This window comes from Saccopteryx bilineata, chromosome 11 (genome assembly GCF_036850765.1).
Source record: "Saccopteryx bilineata isolate mSacBil1 chromosome 11, mSacBil1_pri_phased_curated, whole genome shotgun sequence".
Taxonomy (NCBI): domain Eukaryota; kingdom Metazoa; phylum Chordata; class Mammalia; order Chiroptera; family Emballonuridae; genus Saccopteryx; species Saccopteryx bilineata.
The window spans coordinates 75,894,372-75,913,658 of NC_089500.1; the positions used below are offsets into that span (position 1 = coordinate 75,894,372).

At 46.8% G+C, this 19,287-nt stretch overlaps 1 long non-coding RNA gene and 1 other non-coding gene across 2 annotated transcripts in view; one reads left to right on the forward strand and one right to left on the reverse strand.

Moving 5' to 3' along the window:
• Nucleotides 1–3,244: 3,244 nt before the first annotated feature.
• LOC136315303 (uncharacterized) overlaps nt 3,245–19,287 on the reverse strand; it is a 31,782-nt gene continuing 15,739 nt past the window's right edge. The window contains exons 3-4 of the long non-coding RNA XR_010727473.1: nt 7,624–7,729; nt 3,245–4,175 (exon numbers count right to left, since the gene is read on the reverse strand). This is a non-coding gene — a long non-coding RNA (uncharacterized lncRNA). The remainder of the gene's footprint in view (nt 4,176–7,623; nt 7,730–19,287) is intronic.
• LOC136315781 (U6 spliceosomal RNA) lies at nt 8,847–8,953 on the forward strand. Its single transcript, XR_010727570.1, has one exon. It is a non-coding gene; the product is annotated as a U6 spliceosomal RNA (small nuclear RNA).

Below are 19,287 nucleotides of genomic sequence, written 5' to 3' on the forward strand. Positions count from 1 at the left end.
TCTTGACTCAACCCCAAACCAATATAATTGTCTCTTTACTGAGGAATGCGTAGCTTCCATAGAGTGATCTATTTGATAGAGTAATACAACGCCTCTTCTGAACACTCGACAGCCAGCTCTCCGGTGGACTCCCAGGACCACAAGGTTCTCAGCAGTCGAACAGCCTCCGTCTCTGAGAATGAATGACCCAGTGCAATGACTTGAAGCGCAGCTGCGTGTCGAGGAATGGAAACCAACATGACAGAGACGATTTTAGAACCATCAATCCATGTTCTTTAAATAATCTTTGCTGTGAGAGGTTAAACTACTGTGAGAAAATGGAAGTGAAAAATGGTTTATTAAATATTCGTTCCTGAAGCTCAGGGCCTCTATGTCTTCATGCATTTAATGATGCATAAAAACTTTAAAATCGTAGCCAAAAGAAAACTCTTGTGACTCATACAACAAAGGATTCACAGAACTTTTTTTAACAATAAAGAATTACTACAAATTAGTAAGAAAACAAATCAATAAGATAATATTAGTGTTGGGTACAGGTGGGCAGTTCAGCAAAGTAGGGAAAATACATAAAAACATATAAAAGAATGCTGAATTTCACCAACTAGAACATCTAGGTTAAAGTAAATATATCTATTCTAATCAGATTAGGAAAATGGAAAAGGTTGGTATCAACAACTGTGGAAAGTTGTTGGGTGTGGAGACATGAGCTCTCTAATACACTGTTGGTGGGAGTGTAAATTTGCACACACTTTTGGAGAGTAATCTAGTTTTCCCTATTTAAATCTGAAAAGTCCACGTCCTATTACCTGGTAACTGAATTTCTAGCAATCCCTCCTACAGATGCAGTTATGTGAGAATGTAAAAATAAACTGGAGGATGGTCATTAGAGCATTGTTAGCAATAGCAAACATCTAGGAACAGTTTAACCCTATGAGTAGTGAGTTTTTTTTATGCCTGCTGACCCCTGGGAGTGAGGTTTTTTTTTCAAAAAATGAAATTAATTCCAGTTACAGTTTTATTAACTTAAAATCATGTTTGTTTAATAACCCGTTTATGGAAACAAAAAGAACATACATTTGCCTTTTTTTTATTGTTGCTTCACACATGTTTAAAATACAAATTTTTGTTATCTCATGCAATTCTCGTGTAGGACATGCATGAATGTTCGTACTACTCAAAGGGTTAAATATCTACTGATAAGAGAATGGCTAAATGAGTGAAGGTATAGGCAGAAAACCATTATAAAAGGGGTCATGTTGGACAGGGCTTCCAACATACTGGTGATGTTCTTTTTCCACACCCGAGTAGTGGATGTACAGATGTTCCCTATGCGTACCTCTATTTACATTTATAACTATGTTTCTACATACCTCTGAATTTTTACAAAAAATAAAAAGGAAAAGGAAAGCCTGACTGGTGGTGGCGCAGTGGACAGAGAGTCAACCTGGGACACCGAGGACCCAGGTCCGAAACTCGGAGGTCGCCTGCTTGAGCACGGGCTCACCAGCTTGAGCGTGGGGTCATAGATAAAATCCCAAGGTTGCTGGCTTGAGCCCAAAGGTCGCTGGCTTGAGCAAGGGGTCACTGGCTCAGCTTAAGCCCCCCCCCCTCTTTCCAGGAAGGCACATATGAGAGGCAATCAATGAACAACTAAAGTGACACAATTAAGAGCTGATGCTTCTCATCTCCTTTCCTGTCTGTCTGTCCTCTCTCTTGCTAAAAAAGAAAAAAAGAAAAGGAAAGAATGAGGATAAAGCTATATGAATTAATCTGGTAAGGTGTACGTAATATATTAAGAAGAAGCATAATGGACTATAAGGACTGTTATGAACAGCCTGTTCCCGACTGCCTGGGGGCACAGTGCTGGGCATGCGCCCGAGTGGACATGTCGCTGTGCTTTGACAGCGTATGAATGCCCAAGAAAGACATGCAGCAAACCTCTGCAGAATGGACTGATAAGGAAGCTCATCGGGGCAATGGGGAGACATATTGGAGAGACGTCAGGCCTTTTCTAAAGTCTGGTTTTGGAATGAATGTAAGGAAGGATCAGAGCGAGAGTCACAGGATGTATAAGTGACATACAGCCTCTTCAAGACAGTAGACACTGGGGATATGAAGGAACTGCAGGAACTTTTATGTCTAACGTGGAACCCACACTGGGTCTGCAAGGGAGTCCATGAATCGAGGAGCCGTTAGAGAGGGAGCTTTGCTTTTGTTTCTTTGTTTTTAACAAACAAAATAGCCCTGGCCGGTTGGTTCAGTGGTAGAGCGTCAGCCTGGTGTGCAGGAGTCCCAGGTTCAATTCCCGGACAGGGCACACAGGAGCAGCGCCCATCTGCTTCTCCACCCCTCCCCTTCTCCTTCCTCTCTGTCTCTCTCTTCCCTTCTCGCAGAATGGCTCTGGTCGCAACAGAGCAACGCCCCAGATGGGCAGAGCATCACCCCCTGGTGGGCGTGCCGGGTGAATCCTGGTCGGGCACATGCGGGAGTCTGACTGCCTCCCTGTTTCTAACTTCAGAAAAATACAAAAAAAAAAAAAAAAAAAAAAAAAAACCAAACAAAATAAATAGAATTATGATATCACTTAACATCTACTTCTTTAGGACTGCTAAAAAAAAATCACTATACTCATAGAAGAGATTTTGAACGAAGATCTTTCTCTACTCAGGAAGGTTGCTATTTTCTTTTTAAACCACTCATGTGAAAATGTTTGAAGAAACTGGTCTTCCTTTTCCTTAATCCAAGCCAACTGAATGATGAGAATCCCTTCCTTGGCAATTCTTGTGTGCATCGATTACGTACTAGTAAATAATTACTGCTTCTCTGACTTTAGTGAGACAAGCCCAAACATGTATTGATCAGTTGATTACTAGTTATCACATCTAATTTTACTAATAAGAAATGCAGAGGTCATGGAATGGTCAGAGGTCATCTAGTAACGTTCAGGACTTCTGACGTTCATTTCAAACTCCACCAGGCTCGGTTGTCACGGCGTGGAAATATGAGAGCCAGCACTGTGAGTGTGGACCCTCCGGTGAACAGTGGTGCGTAGGGAGAGCAAGGGGCTGCAGGCTGCAGGACCTTAACATGTCAGGGTTTATACCAGGAAAAGCCATTTACGTAAAACACGTCCTGCTGTAGAAGGGAAAAAGGAAGTTTGCAAAAGAATTGACGATTAAGGAAAGCTCGAGTTGAGACATTAATGAAACTGCAAGGAAGTGGTTTAAAAACATCTCCTTTAAAAAACAGTAAAACCACTAATTTTATTATCCTAAAAAGCTCCCTGGGCTGTGTCTATCCAGACATTCTTTATAAATACTTACATTTACAGAGATTCCTAAAAGAACTCCCCCTCTTCACCCTACAGGGCGCGCGGGGGGAGGGGGCGGTGGACGCATGTCACGCTGTGGGGAGGAGAGGGTGCGAGAAGTGGGTCGGTCACTATTAGTCCCGACAGACTGAGCACCGCCCGAAAACAAAAGCCTAGAAGAAGTCCAGCTTTCAGTCACCAACCTTCTTTCCCTCCTCCACACCAGCAGAAAGACACAAAATACACAAAATGCAGACAAATTAAAAGGAGACCTCCCCCCAGTGGCTCCTCTTTAACGTGGGTTGGAGAATACATCAAAGTCAGAATATCCTTGTACATAAATTATCCTTCCGACGATATCTGAGGCTCCAGCAGAAGCATCATGGAGGAGGAACCTCGCCAGTCTGACCGGATGGAGATGGGCGAAAACGCTGCTTACCAAGGATGTCCATATTTGGGTTCCTCAGGAAACGGAGTAATAGTGAAATCAGCGTGCACTGGGCCATGAACCCAAATGCAAAGTGCACGCTAAAAGTTTCAACCTGAACTGAGCCAGGGCTCAGAGGAGCAAGTGCGGGTTCCTTGCCGTGGAGTTCTCAATTAGCTGTCTCTGTTTCAGACAATCAGTGGGCTGCCTGACTTTTTGAGAACTGCAAATGATACGTCGTCATCCACTAGCACGGTCAGGAGTGACAACTGACACCGCTGTTGCCTTGAACCCAGAGAGTGTTTTAAGTCAGGCATTTCCTTCGTCCGCTCTTTCTTCCGATGTCTCCTCCTTCCAGAGGGAGCGGAAGCGTTGCCTTACTCAGTAAGCGATGAACTCCTGGGTGCTCCTGCTCCTGTGACAAGGACAGCCTGCGGTCTACAGAGGAGATGGAAAATGATTGCTCCAACTTGGCTCAGAAGATGTAAAGTAACACACCTGTCCTCTATGACGAGGCATAAAGGGATGGGTGAGAGATGCGATGACAAGCGTGAGGAACTGAAACACGGGAAACTAGTCCACAGGTGCTTTCAGGGTCTCCCGCACGAAGCCCCTTGAAGACTGGTGTGAGAGCTAGAGGACACCAATATCTGGAAACAAGCGGAACACTGCGGACAACGGCGAGCTATTATTACTCTGCCCCTTAGCGTGGAAATGCGGTCTCGTGATGAGCAGTGAACTTGAGCAGCAACACCCTGGCCCTTCTTTCTTCCTCTATTAATAGGGGGGGAGAGGTTTCTTTGGAAAAATGCCACTGGTAGTTATTTGTGACGGTGACTTTCTTAGAAATTTCGGACTCAATGTCTGTATTAGCTAAGATTAGGGTTAGCTAGAAACGACAGAAACAACAGCTTAATAAAGACAGCAGGTTATTTTCATCTCACAGAAATGCCGGGAAGTGGCCCGTGGCTGGCGCAGTGACCCAGGCTGCCAGGAACCCAGGGTCCATGGATCCCGACGTCTGCCCCACAGGGCTTCACCCCCGCAGCCCAGGACGGCAGCACCACACTCCAGAAGAGCAGAGTGGGGAAAGCCCGAGGCCGGAGCGAGGGGCACCCGCCTCCCTCCCCTGGGGGAGGGATGTCCGTGACAGCCCCCACCAGACACTCCCCCCCGCCTGCGAGTGACCAGGCCAGGCGGCAAGCTGGGTACAGAGTGCGCACTGAGAATGGTCACCGATCTGAGACTTAGCCGCCCTGGGAACAACTTCTGGGGGATAATAAGCAGTCTCTGCCATTCACCATCTCAATTATAGATTCACTTTAGTTTAGTCTCTGCCATTCACCATCTCAATTATAGATTCACTTTAGTTTAGACGCTTTTCCTTCTAGAACGGGTAGAAGGGAACGGGCTCAGCACTGCGTCTCTCGTTTGCTTGTTTCTAGGTTCCACACAGAAGCCACACGGCACAGTATCTGTCCCTCCCTGTCTCAGCACAGGTCCCTCCAGGGCTGTCCGTGGTCATCGGCGGGGATCGGTCACTAAAATAGAGCCTGGAACCAGATCATGAAGGACTTTCTGAACTGTGCTTTCAAGGTTCTGAACAGGAAGATGATGTCAGCTCAGTATGTTAAGTCTGCAGGATAGACTGAGTCCTAAAAACTGTTTACCGTACTCATCTAATTAATGGCTGGTGGGCCCCACTCCCCCTTCGATGACCCCGTCTTCCCTCTCGCCCAAGCAGAGGGAAGTCATCTGCTCTGACTGCATTCTTGGAGCCCCTGCGAATGGGTTATTGAAAAGTACCAGCTGCCACTACTTGGCTTTATGTTGTCATGCACTTGGTGAGGGAGGCTGACTGTAACGTTAACTAAACCTCAAAGACCACGAAGTCATTCAGTAGCCATTTAGTCAGTTAACACAATGGAAAGTCTTCTGGAAAAGTAGCCTTAAGGTGAAGACTTCCCGAGTGAGGGGTGAGAAAGGGTCCTCAGATTAAGGAGAGGAACGGGGAGGGCCAGGAGGGAGTTCCAGGCAGGAACAACCGATGAGGGAAGAAAGAGCCAGGCCCACGGAAGGAAGTGCAGCCAGCCGAGGGTGGGGGGCCGGAGACTGGAAGACAGGTGGGCAGAAGCCAGAGGGGCTCCGTGAGTCACGTGGGCTGTGCGCCTGTCCTGGAAGGGCCGTGGGAAATCAGCGAGGGGCCTGAGCGCACAGTGGCTGCTCAAGTCAGATCCCCAGTAGAGAGAGTCCTCTCTGCAGGGCACTTGGAAGTGGTATTAGCACGCACGCCCACCACCACGACCTCCAGACCTGCCCACACCCCACAGCGCCTCCTACAGGCTGAGGTGGAAATGGAGGGAAGTGCCCACCTCACAACACTGTAATTCTGGATTCTGGATTCTGAATTCTCGGCAGGTTTTAAATTACAGTAATTAAGCACACAAAGGCTCAGGGTGCATGCTGGTGTGTTTTTATAAACTTTCTTAACCATAATAAACAAATTACTTGGGACTGCTCCATTTAAAAATGTTGCTCAATGCATGAAATGTGATATCAGAGCATTGCCAAACCCACTTTATGATCATTTTGAAAAGCGGTTATTTAAACATACAAAGATGATCGATGAATGCAGAGTTATATAACCACCAGAAGTGACCAGCGTTCTCGTACTGGCCCCTTGGCGTTTCCCCTGCTGATACTGGCACCAGAGAAACTGGGTTATAAGTATTGTTTCTCTTTGCGGCTGCAGAGACAGTTCCAAGTACGGAATGAATGGAGTTCATTCAGGGGCCCTGCACATGGGCGGTGGCTCCCTTTTATGCCCCATGGGCTCCGGCAGGGGTACTAGGAACAAAACCCACTTTCACTTTCCCGACCCACTGACGAGGGCCTGGCGTTTTCGGGAGCCGCACCCCCTGGGTTTGCTTTGGGACCTACCTCTTCTCTCGTCCCAGTTTCCAGAGGAGAGGGCTGAGGGTGCTAGTCTCCCGCTCAGGGAAGCCCGCTGGATTTCATTTCATTTTTTTTAAATAACAGGGTAAATCATATGCTGTTTAAAACCTAAATTACAGGGGACATATAAATTTCCAATAGACTAAGCCTGACATGGTGACAGGAGAAAAACTGTCTGAGGAAAAACTACAGAGAAAGAGAGCATGGGGGGTGCGGAGAGGAAAAAGGGGAGGGTCACGCACCCCCCAACAAGCCACACTCCTTGTCACCTCTGTCCCTGAGACAGCCTGAGACAGCAGTGCTGCACGGACCGCTGTAACTGGTTAGTAGAGGCCAGGTGGGGCACCGCGGCAGCGGGGAGAGGAGGCTGCCACCCACTTCCTGCTCACCGGGCTGCCACCCCCTCCGATCCTGTGTGGTCTTCAGCTTATGTTGTATCCTGTCTCGTTATGACTGCGCTACAAAGACTCAGAACTGTCATCAGTGTTACAGGGTCACACTGACGCTCCCCTTGTTTTGGTCAATGCCCCATTTTGTCACCTTATTCTTTCCCTCATTTAAACCACAGAACCACCTGCGTCCCGAAGGTGGTGGGCTCCCCGCTGGCCAAGGAGCGGGGCGGGAACTGGAACCGAGTGAACGAGGCAGCCAGGAGACATCCGAGGGACAGGAGAGGGGTTTCCAATGGCCGGACCCGCGGTCGGTACTGGAAGGTTCTGTTTTCCTACATCCCTGGGGAGCTGAGCTATTCCCCGCTTGGCCCGGGGCTGCCTGGCCTTCTCAGTCAGCTGCAGGTTGGACCACAAAGGACACCCAGAGCCCGGGCAGGAGGGAGGACGAGGCTGGAGCAGTGGGCTCCTGCGGCCGCCCTCCTGTCAGTGACCAGCTGGGCCGGCCAGCCTGTGGCCCCACAACCCTGCGCCCCACTCACCCGCGGGGACTGGGACACTCCTGCACCGTGTCCTTCCCCAGCACTCGCAGCAGCTGTCCCAGAGGCAGGTGTGAAAGGCCATGGCGCCATTCCTGACCGCGTCATTCTGTGGCAGGGAGAAAAGGAAGGGAGTGAAGTCAAGAGAAAGCGTCCCTGACACAGCTCCGCACGGCCTTCCAGGGCTAAAGGCAGCAGCAGAGAGGTGACTCCAGTTCATCCCTTCATGTGTTCATCTAGTAAATAGTCATTCAACTCACCTCCTATCTGGAGCTGTGTCTGCACTGAGGAGTTACTGTGTAACAGTGTCTTACTCTGGAGCTATATCTGCACTGAGGAGTTACTGTGTAACGCCCGTTCGTATGTTCTGAGTATCTTACTCTGGAGCTGTATCTGCACTGAGGAGTTACTGTGTAACGCCCGTGCGTGTGTTCTGAGCGTCTTACTCTGGAGCTGTATCCGCACTGAGGAGTTACTGTGTAACGCCCCTGCGTGTGTTCTGAGCGTCTTACTCTGGAGCTGTATCTGCACTGAGGAGTTACTGTGTAACGCCCGTGCGTGTGTTCTGAGCGTCTTACTCTGGAGCTGTATCCGCACTGAGGAGTTACTGTGTAACACCCGTGCGTGTGTTCTGAGCGTCTTACTCTGGAGCTGTGTCTGCACTGAGGAGTTACTGTGTAACGCCCGTGCGTGTGTTCTGAGCGTCTTACTCTGGAGCTGTATTCGCACTGAGGAGTTACTGTGTAATGCCTGTGTGTGTGTTCTGAGCATCTTACTCTGGAGCTGTATCCGCACTGAGGAGTTACTGTGTAATGCCTGTGTGTGTGTTCTGAGCATCTTACTCTGGAGCACTACCACACAACCACAAGGGGACCATGGCAGGCCTGTATCGTCAGGGTGTGGAGAGGATACAACGGGGTCATAAAAGTAAAGTGTTCCTAAGTCACACTCCTGGTGACCTGTTGTGGCTCCTTAAGGGGTCATTATTACGGCTGTTATGGAAGCTGTTATGTAAAACTTTATTGCTGGCCCTGCTAGAAACACCCTTTAATGGAGACACCAGAGGCTGAATAAGTAACTCTAAGATTTGAGCGGGATCTGAGAAAAGATCTTTTGACCCAGAGATATTTATAAAGTTTTGAACCAGCCCAAGACTTAAGAGTCCTGTAGGCGCCTTGATTCCTGAAGTTGAAGAAGAGAGTCCCACCTTCAAGAATGTGGGCTCTGTGCTCACTTCGGCAGCACATATACTAAAATTGGAACGATACAGAGAAGATTAGCATGGCCCCTGCGCAAGGATGACACGCAAATTCGTGAAGCATTCCATATTTAAAAAAAAAAAAAAAAGAATGTGGGCTCTGAAGCAGGAACTCGAATCCCGGCTCCATGACGCAATCCCAGCCCACTCTTGGAACGCCAAAGCGGCAGCAGACAATGTCTAAACTGGGGGGCCGGGGGGGCTCTAATACTCTTACAAGCAGCAGACAATGTCTAAACTGGGGGGCTGGGGGGGCTCTAATACTCTTACAAGCAGCAGACAATGTCTAAACTGGGGGGGGGCTCTAATATTCTTACAAGCAGCAGATAATGTCTAAACTGGGGGTGGGGCTCTAATACTCGTACAAGAAGCGGCAGCGAATCGGGCCCTGGGTGTGTTAGCAGACCCCTGCCCTTCTGCATCATGACCATGCATCCAGGGTTTCTGGAAAGCAAATTGCACTGTCCACGTTTGGCCTAAGGTCAGGTACATGCCCACAAGAAAACTTCTGCACTCGGTCTTTCTACAAGAAGTTTAGAGACGCGTGGACAGTTAGAACACTCCAGGCACTAGCCTGGCAATGAAGAGACCGCGTTGAGCTGCCTAGAACACACGGTGGCTTTAGGAATGCCATCCTGAATTATCAGGCCACCTTCTGTCCCCGAAGAGGTGACATCCCGAGTCTGGCAGAGCACCCCTTTCCCTTTCAAGTGGGACTTCACTGGGAACCACTTTTTTCAAACAGAGGCAGAAGAGCCCAAGAGTCAGAACTGACTAACCTCTGTGACTCCATCCTGTCCTTGGAGAACGGAGGACAACGATCACAGTACTGTCACCCCGAGTACCTGCCTCTCCTGGCTCTCGACTAAACTGACTTATTACCTAGTTCTTAAGTTTGACTATTTCTAGATTTTTCATAGAATAGGATTCACTCTTCTCTTTCTCATGCTCCTCCTCCGACACAAACACACACGCTACATAAATGGACTCCCGAAATGAGCAGGGTGTCAGAGGCCCAGCGGTGAGGTAGGTTGAATGTAGTTTTATCAGGGACAATAACCAAGGCTCTCCACTGTGTAAAACAAATAAGGAAATATATCAAGATAGTTTTCATTATAAAAGTAAGTTGTTTTAACATATCTCCCTTCTCAAATTTTCTCAGATACCTCCCTCTCTCCCTTTTCAAAGCTAACACAGCCCAGTGGCTTATGTAAGTTTTAACAAAATGGAAGTTGGTTATCTTGAACCGTTTATAGTACGGTTACTTCCGAATAGCGACATGATTATCATTGAATCATTTGTATGGTGTGTACACTTTCTGCCTTTCTATCTACTTAGAGCAGAAAGGATTGGCAGTGGCGACAGGGAAATCTTTCAAAAGAGTTTAGAATCAGAGAAGTTCCCCTTTTCTCTGTTCGCCATAATAGATCAGGATAGATTGTTGGGATCTATTTCAAAGAAGTCAAAATTCTCCTAGAGTTTTTGAAGTGCAAAAACCAAAATATCTAAGCTGTCATCTCAGAGCAGCAGGCCGGCTTAGATAACAGACACACACATCTTTCCAGGTACACATATTAAGATTGTACAACATAATTTGTTAAGGTGTAGAATGCGGTGACTGTGCACTGCCCATTGTGAAGCGACTGTGGTGATCAGGACAATTAGCACATCCAGTGCCACTCACAGTTACATTTGTGTGTGTGTGTGTGTGTGTGTGTGTGTGTGTGTGTGGTGAGAACACTTAAAATCTGCTCTTTGGGCAAATTTTACGTATACAATGTGGTATCATGGACTAGAATCGCTTTTCTGTGCCACTGACCCCCAGAACTTATTTATCTTATAACTGAAAGTTTGCACCCTTGGACTAACATCTCTGGGCAATCACCGGTTCAATGAGCTTGATAATTTTGGATTCCACCTGTAAGTGGGATCGCGCAGTATTTGTCTTTCTGTGTCTGGCTTATTTCATTTACCGTAATGTCCCCAGGTTCATCCATGTTGTCACAAATGGCAGGATTTCCTCTTTTTGTAATAGGTAAATAATACTCATATGTATAATATACGTAATATATATTATACATGATACAGGAATATTACATGCATTATATATATTATGTAGCCATTCATCTGTCAACAGACACTTACATTGTTTCCACATCTTGGCCCTTGTGAGTAATGCTGCAGTGAACACAGGGGTACAGATCTCTGAGAGACTGAGCTCATTTTCTTTGGATATAAACCCAGAAGTGGGGTTGCTGGGTCATATGGTAGTTCTAGTCTTAATTTTTTGAGGCAACGTCACACTGCTTGCCATAGTGGCTGTACCAGCTTACAGTCCCACTGACAGCGCACAGGGGCCCTGTTCTCTTCACATCCTCACCAACACTTACTCCTGTCCTTCCGAGAACAGTTACCCTAACACCTGTGAGGTGATGGACTGACGTGGTTTTCACTTGCATTTCCCTGATGGTCAGCGCTGGTGGGCACCCTTTCATGGGCCTGTTGGCCACTTGCATGTCTTCTTTGGCAAACTGTATTCAGGCAGGTCTTCTGCCTATTTTTACATCAGATTTTTTGTTTGTTATGCTATCGGTTGTATGCGTCCCTTGAATATTTTGGATATTAACCCTTTATCATATTATGTTTGCAAATATTTTTCCCATCCTGCAGGTTGCCTTTTCATTTTGGTGATGTTTCTTTGCTGTGCAGAAACTTTATGGTTTAATTATAGGGTTAGGGTTAGGGTTTAGGGTTAGAGTTAGGTTTAGGGTTGGGTTTAGGGTTAGGGTTTAGGGTTAGGGTTAAGGTTAGGGTTAGGGTTTAGGGTTAGCCCCAGTTGCTTATTTTTTGCCTTTGTTGCCTGTGTTTTTTTGTGTTGTATCAAAAAGTCACTGCCCTGACCAATGCCAAGATTTTTCCCCTCAGTTTTATTCTAGGAGTTTTATGGTTTCAGATCTTATTAAATCTTTAACCCATATTGAATTGATTTTTGTGTACGGTGTAAGGTAAGGGTCAAATTTCATTCTTTTGCACGAAATACACATTTGTCTGAGTGCCCACTGAATGCCGGACGGAGCCCTGTGGTGTGGCGGCAGAGAAAGAACACCAGTGCCAGGCCAACGTTGTCAGGCCGGGTTCTGAAACTCACTGCCACTCTGGATCGGGTCTTAGACTAAATGCATTTGGGAAGCACTCAATGCACGTAAACATGTATGTATGACAAAGCAAGGTCTGCAAGATAAAAACCATAGAAAAGCCTACAGTGATAAAAGTAAAAACAACAACTTGAAGTTTCTTCACTAGTAACACACACACACGCACACACACACACACACAAATACCCATAAAACTCAGATTCTTAATAGAGCCTTATAAATTAAGAGCTGAATTTGGTATCTACAAAGGATAAATACCAGGGAATGCTATACTACTAATTATTTTATTACTATTTAACTATACCTAACTATACTGTCCCAATATCTTATCAGTTCAAGTGTAATATTAAATGTTATATTGTATGCTGTTCTAATCTTATTTAAACTAAATCATAATGCTTAGATATAGGATTTGGATTATTTGTTACTTTTTAAGGTTTTTAATATACTGGATGGGCTGAATACTCAGTTTCGCTTCAGTGACACAATTATAAGGTCTTTTTCATCAAACGAGTATTCTGTTACAGTTGAGTATGCATGCCCAGACTGCAGACAGCTGTCCAAACACTGAGAACTCCACGTATGAGGACAGGTGCTGTTGTTATCCCCAAATCCATAACACAAGTGTTGATTTATAAAATATTTGGAGAAAAAAGTAAATAGCATATTCCAGAAGTGAAACAAAACAAGAAATTTCCATTTATTCCATGCACAAGGATCAAAGAATATTAAATTAAAAGTTTAAAGAAAATTATAGAGGGTGTCCACTGCTTTGAAGGTATTTCATAGTATATAATAATGCCTGCTTTGGGATGTTTTTTATTTTTTATTTTATTTTTTTAAATTATCTTTATTTATTTATTCATTTTAGAGGGGAGAGAGAGAGAGAGAGAGAGAGAGAGAGAAAGAGAGAAGGGGGGAGGAGCAGGAAGCTTCAACTCCCATATGTGCCTTGACAGGGCAAATCTAGGGTTTTGAACCAGCGACCTCAGCATTCCAGGTTGACGCTTTATCCACTGCGCCACCACAGGTCTGGCTGGGATGTTTTTTATAGCTAGCTAAAAAGTTCACGGCACTGTTTCAAATTGTTTCTAAGAATCATATGACACATTTACAAAACCTGAAAAATTGACTTAATTTACAAATTGTCGGACCATGACTTACTTCAGACCAAGGGCCATCTCACTCCCCATGGTTTGGCCGGTACCTCCCACAAAGCAGGCACCTGGAGGAGCGTGGCTGACTGAAGACCTACCCCTGCTGGAAGGAAAGTCACACCGTGGTCAGTCTGCACCGTCCCACAGGCTCATGACCAATGGCTAGAAGGCCAAGTGCACTTGTTCTCAACTAGCGGTGACATTACTCCCCAGCGGACCTTTGGCAGTGTTTGAAGACAGTTTTGTCTGTAACAACTTGGGGGTGCTGCCATCCGAGGGCAGAGGCCGGGGATGCCACCAAACATCCTCAGATGCACAGGGTAGCTCCCACAACAAAGAATGATCTGGCCCCAAATATCAGCAGTGCTCAGGGTAAGAAACTTGATCCTTAAAGTAAACTGACTGCTCACAAGAGCATCAGACGGTCATCCATAGCAGAACCCACTAAATCATACCTTTAATAAATAAATCAAAGTTTTACTATATAATTCCGTACTCATCCCCCCCCCCACACACACACACACCCCACCCCCAAACAGACAATCTGTCAAAGTGGTGACGTGGAGGTAGACTACAAAGCCTTCCACGCTCTCCCAGCTGACGGGCTAGTGTTAATACACTTCTGTGTTCATCAGCACACGTGACATGTAGGAACCTCGGAAGAACGCAGGTGACAAAGGTATGCCACCACGCGGGCATTTCAATTCCCCTAGAAAATGCACTGACTTTTGTCAGTGAGACATTTAAACAGGTCAAACGTGGAGGGGCTGGACTGGGGACACTGGCGTGGGATGCTGAGACAGGAAAGGCAAGGGCAGTCGTGGTGACACAGACAGGTCACATTTTCTGAGGGCTTTCCCTCTGCCAGGCTCTGTACTGTGCACGTTACATGCTTTCCTTTCACCGGCAAGCTCTCCCAATTCCAGAAATTAAATGTTCTAGAAGGATTATCATTTGTTCGTTTACATAAAAGCTGTACTGTAACTCCTCTTCACGCACCCCTCTCCTTCTCCAGACGGGGACCTTCAGGAGGACAGAGTCTGTGTCTTATTCACCACTGTGTCCCCAAGGCACGCTACCACAAAGTAGGACATTCATTAGAAGTCTGTTAAATGAAAAAAAATCACTGTTCAGTGAGACCTAAATCTGGGGGGACTATCTAAAACCCTCCGAATTCGGAGGGTCAGAGAGGCTGCCCCACGTCTATCCGTGGCTCTTCCGTGAGGGGGTCTCTCATTTCTCAGGTGTTCACCGTTGCCTGGTAGAGTCTAGCATACAATAGGCACTTAGACTATTCTGAACTGAATTTTTTTTTCTTAAGTGAGAAGCCAAGAGGCAGAGAGATAGACTCCTGCATGCGCCTGGACCAGGATCCACCCAGCAAGCTCCCTATAGGGCGATGCTCTGCCCATCTGGGGCCTTTGATTCGTTGCTGGGCAACTGAGCCACTTCAGTGCCTGAGGAGAGGCCATGGAGCCATCCTCAGCACTCAGGGACAACCTACTCTAACCATTCAAGCCATGGCTGTGGGAGGGGAGAAAGAAAGAAGAAGAAGAGAGAGAGAGAGAAAGAAAGAGAGAGACAGACAGAGAAGTGAGGAGGGGAAGGAAGGGGAAGATAAGCAGATGGTCACTTGTCCTGTGTGCCCTGACAGGAATCGAACCCAGGACAACCACATGCCAAACCGATGCTCTACCACTGAACCAACCGTCCAGGGCCTTGAATTGGATTTCCATTGAGACCAAAACTATTTTCACGTTTTTCCAAGACGGGAAAGGAGACCTCCTGGTTCTCATGGGTCCTGACTAGGCCACCACGGTCACTCCTTCTTTTCACATGCACCCGTTTCCGGTCCTTGCGTGGTCCCTGCCCCTTGCGCGCTCAGTGCCGACAGCAAGAGGCGGCACTCACACAAGGTAAAGAGGAGGAAGCATGTCTGCGGGGCCATTTCTTCACGCAGCTGCAGGTCTGCCATGCGAGCTGCAGCGTGGTTCTGTGCGTCAAGATGAGCCTTCCTTCTGCGCCTCGTGGAGACCCACGGCGCCCCGCTGACCGGGCCTGGTCTGGGGAGCTGTCCTGCGGGGTGGCCCGGGTGCGGTGCAGAAAGGGGAAAGAACAGGAGCAGCGAGGACGCCCACATGCGGAGGCAGACCCTGCACCTCTGTGCTGCGCGCAGCATGCGGACCCCACCGTCAGCCGCCCGCCGCCCTGTCCCCGGGACCGGGATCCATCGCCTCTGCCCTCAGCCACTCCCAGTCCTCGGGAAGCCGCACCCTCAAGCATGTCGGCACCCCAGCAGCACCTGAACGGCACCGGCTTGCTGCTCTGCGGATTGAGAACACGTTTTCTTCCTTCTCTTCAGGAAGCCTGCCCAGGGAACAGCCCTGGACCCGCGTGGACCCATCGCCTGCCGCTCAAAAGTCAGAGGGCGAGTCTGCCCTCTACATTTCTCTGTGTGGTCAGGAGTAAGAGGGACAGGAAGGTCACAGTCCCTCCCTCTACCATGTCATCTCCAAACCAGAACATAAACTGTTATTGTGACCGGGCAAGTCCAACAACGGTAGGGACCTGACCAAACGGAGCAGAGCAGCCGCAGGGTGGGGTGACTGAGTAAACAAACTGACACTGTCCCCTTTCTTTCAACCCCTTGTGTGTTGATTTTGAGATGAGGAGATGATCTCCCGCCCCTCTCTGATCCTTGGCGTGGGCCTCTGTGGGGGGATCCTGTCTGGTCACCAGCGGGAGAGGGGAAGGCCCAGGGCAGGCCGGGCCTGTCCCGAGTTGTTCCTGCTGTCACCAGCTGGCCGAGTCCTCCCCTACCCGAAGCAGAGCGGCCAGCGAAAGCAGCTGTCCAGAGTGGAGGCATTTCAAAGGCATTTCAGAGAACACAGAGAAAGGAGTGGGGTCAAATGAGGCGAGTGGGCGAGGACAGGGAGAGGACTCTTGGCAACCCCGACGTGCAGGCTGGGGAACAGATGGGCCGCGGGGTGCCCACAGGCCCCCCAGGGGCAGCCCTGCTGCATTTCATCCCACTGGCCAACTCCAGGGGTGCCTCGGCCGGACCTCCTGCTCCACATTCTCCTCTGGACCTCTGCTGGTCACTTCTTCATTCATGTTTCTGAATCATGCTACAGATGGAAATCGACTTGAAATTATTGCCTTAAATTTCTTATTTTGGTTTTATTACTTAAAAGTTATTGGGAAAATATAGGTCTAGTTTTGGAATCTGATTTCAATAGGTACATGAAGAGGAATTAGTGGATACCTACTAATTTTTTTAACTCCAAGGTTTAGTGCTTCATTAGATAATAAATTTAATCTTGAATTATTATAAAAGGATTACAGTTAAAATATTGCAATTAATTACTTTCTTTTGAGGGAGAACTTAAAAGAAGCAAAATGAAAACAACCTCTGAGCTATCTCAATGTATTTTGAAAACAGACTTAAAGAATACATAAATATGCTACAGTACTTCAGGGTTTTAAATATCTCTTAGGCAAATTAATTCAATATACTTATAACTCAATAATAACAATACATGAACATAACTCACTATAACAATATATGAACTCTAGAATGTTAGAATTCTGAAACAGGTCGGCAGGGTTCACGGAATGCTGAGATTCGGGAAGGTGACTTGTGTGAATATATTTGCAAGTTTGGGTATCTACATTTCTAGCACAAAAACTTTTCTGTTGCTCTAGCTTCATTTAAAAATATATATTTACAAGCAAGAACGACTGTGAACGAAGGCCTAAAATGTCTGCTCTGTGTAGAAATTTCAGGAGCGTCACTGCAGAAAGCAAACACTTTCACAGCCCGCACTTTCCCACCGGCCTGAGAGCCATTTCTCATTAACAACGGAATTGTTTCCAGAGGCTGTGCTATACGGGGTCTCCTTAGAAACCACTTGCTGAAAGACTATGGCTTTCTTCCACAGAATCTCAAGCAGTGAAAAGGCAGCTTTTCTGGCATAAATCAAACCCCATTTCTAGGGTTCACTAAACCCTTTCTCCTCAGGGTAATGTTCTGTGACTTGATCTCCGCAGTTAACAGTACACGCAGGAGAGACTGGTGTGAACCAGTTTTAAGTGAATTTTATTCCATTTCTTTTGTTATTCAATTGAAATCACTTCCAGGGCTTGGTATACCTTGATGAAGGTTTAACTGCACAACCAATTAAAAAAAAAAGTCCCTTGTACTGTACAGCAAAATCTGTAATTTCCCCCCACTAAGTTTACTCAGGTGCATTAATCTTGGTATTGTCAAGGTAATAACAGCTGTTCTAATTTCAGTTATTCTTGCTCATGAATATACTTTTTATTTATTTATTTTTATTATTATTTTTTTTTACAGAGACAGAGGGAGAGTCAGAGAGAGGGATAGACAGGGACAGACAGACAGGAATGGAGAGATGAGAAGCATCAATTATTAGTTTTTCGTTGCGCATTGCAACGCCTTAGTTGTTCATTGATTGCTTTCTCACATGTGCCTTGACCATGGGCCTTCAGCAGACCAAGTAACCCCTTGCTCGAGCCAGCGACCTTGGGTCCAAGCTGGTGAGCTTTTGCTCAAACCAGATGAGCCCGCGCTCAAGCCAGCAACCTCGAGGTCTTGAACCTGGGTCCTCGGCATCCCAGTCCGATGCTCTATCCACTGCGCCACCGCCTGCTCAGGCACTGAATATACTTTTTAAAAAGAAGTTGGACAACCAAGTTTTTATACTAAGAATGTAGTTATTTCAACTGGCCAATATGTACAAATATAATGTTTTAGGAAATTGCTAGATGCATACAAATTCATAAGAAATACACTGAAAGGAAGCACACGTATGAATAATTATGTCTTAAGTGTGGACACGGAAAACTACTTTTAACAGAAATCTGACATTGTTACTGAGATCGAATCACGCTCTTCCAAATCTTCTAACTTTGCACACACTGTTCTCCTTGCCAACAACGTGCACCTGCCTCCCAAACAAACGTGTTCCTCCTTCAGACTCTGCTCAACCATTGCCTCAACCAACCACTCATTTATTCATTCATAACATTTTACTGAGCACCTACTCTTTGTTAGATTCTGTGCTCCGTGCTGCGTGAATGAGACAGACAATGACCTTTCCTTCTGGAGCTGAGGGTTGAACCTGAGTCACCCAGCCTTCCCTGACTCCCCAGAGGTAAACTCTTCCTTCTTGGTTCTACCAACTTTGGGGAAAGAGCCTTTATATATCTTTATATACCCAGGACCTAAGACCTAACACAATTCCTGGAACACAGTAGGTGCAAAGTAAATGGCTGTTGAATAAATGAAGTGAACTAACACCTTCTCGAGAGCAGAACAGACTTTCTGCTTTCCGTAAACTATCAATAACATGCCATAGGTTTACAAGGGTGTCGACGTTTCTTTGCTCAAATCTTCAGCCAAACACCTGGAGATGTGAAAGATGGAAATCGGAGAAATGATTAAGCTGTTTAGGAAGTTTGGCAACTTAGAGTTGCTGCTATATTACCAGGCAAGTCTTTTTCCTAAGATTGAAATACAAAGTTTACAAGATGATCCATTTAAGTTCAAATGCCAATTCAAAATTGAAGTTGGCCTCCTTGATTAGTTAACAAGAGTCTTGCGGCAATTTGATTTGAGGGTATTTGAACTAAAAAAAAAATGCAACCCTTTGCTTCTAAAGGCATCTCCCTGGGAGTGAATGCCCCAGGCCCCTGCTTTAACTCCAAGGCCCTTGGAGATCTTCCATCAGGCCCCCAGCTCTCTGACCCCAGCTCCTGCCGCGCCCCGCTTCTCCACCTCCTTGCATTGCTAGAACACCCATGCAGGTCTGCCTCAGGACCTTGGTCCCTGCTGTCCCCTGTCTTGGCAGCTCTTTCCCAGACACCTCCAAGGCTCACTGTCCTTGAGCAAGTTCTGTGTTCAAATGTCACCTTTTCAGTGAGGCCTTCCTTGACTGTGACTCTCAAAGGGCTGCCTCCCCCCGCCCCCCCTCCATACACCCAAGCACTTCCTGCCCCCTCAGCCTGCTTATAGTTCTTCTCCATACTTATTGCCGCCTGACATGCTATGCATTCACTTTTTTTCCTTCTGGCC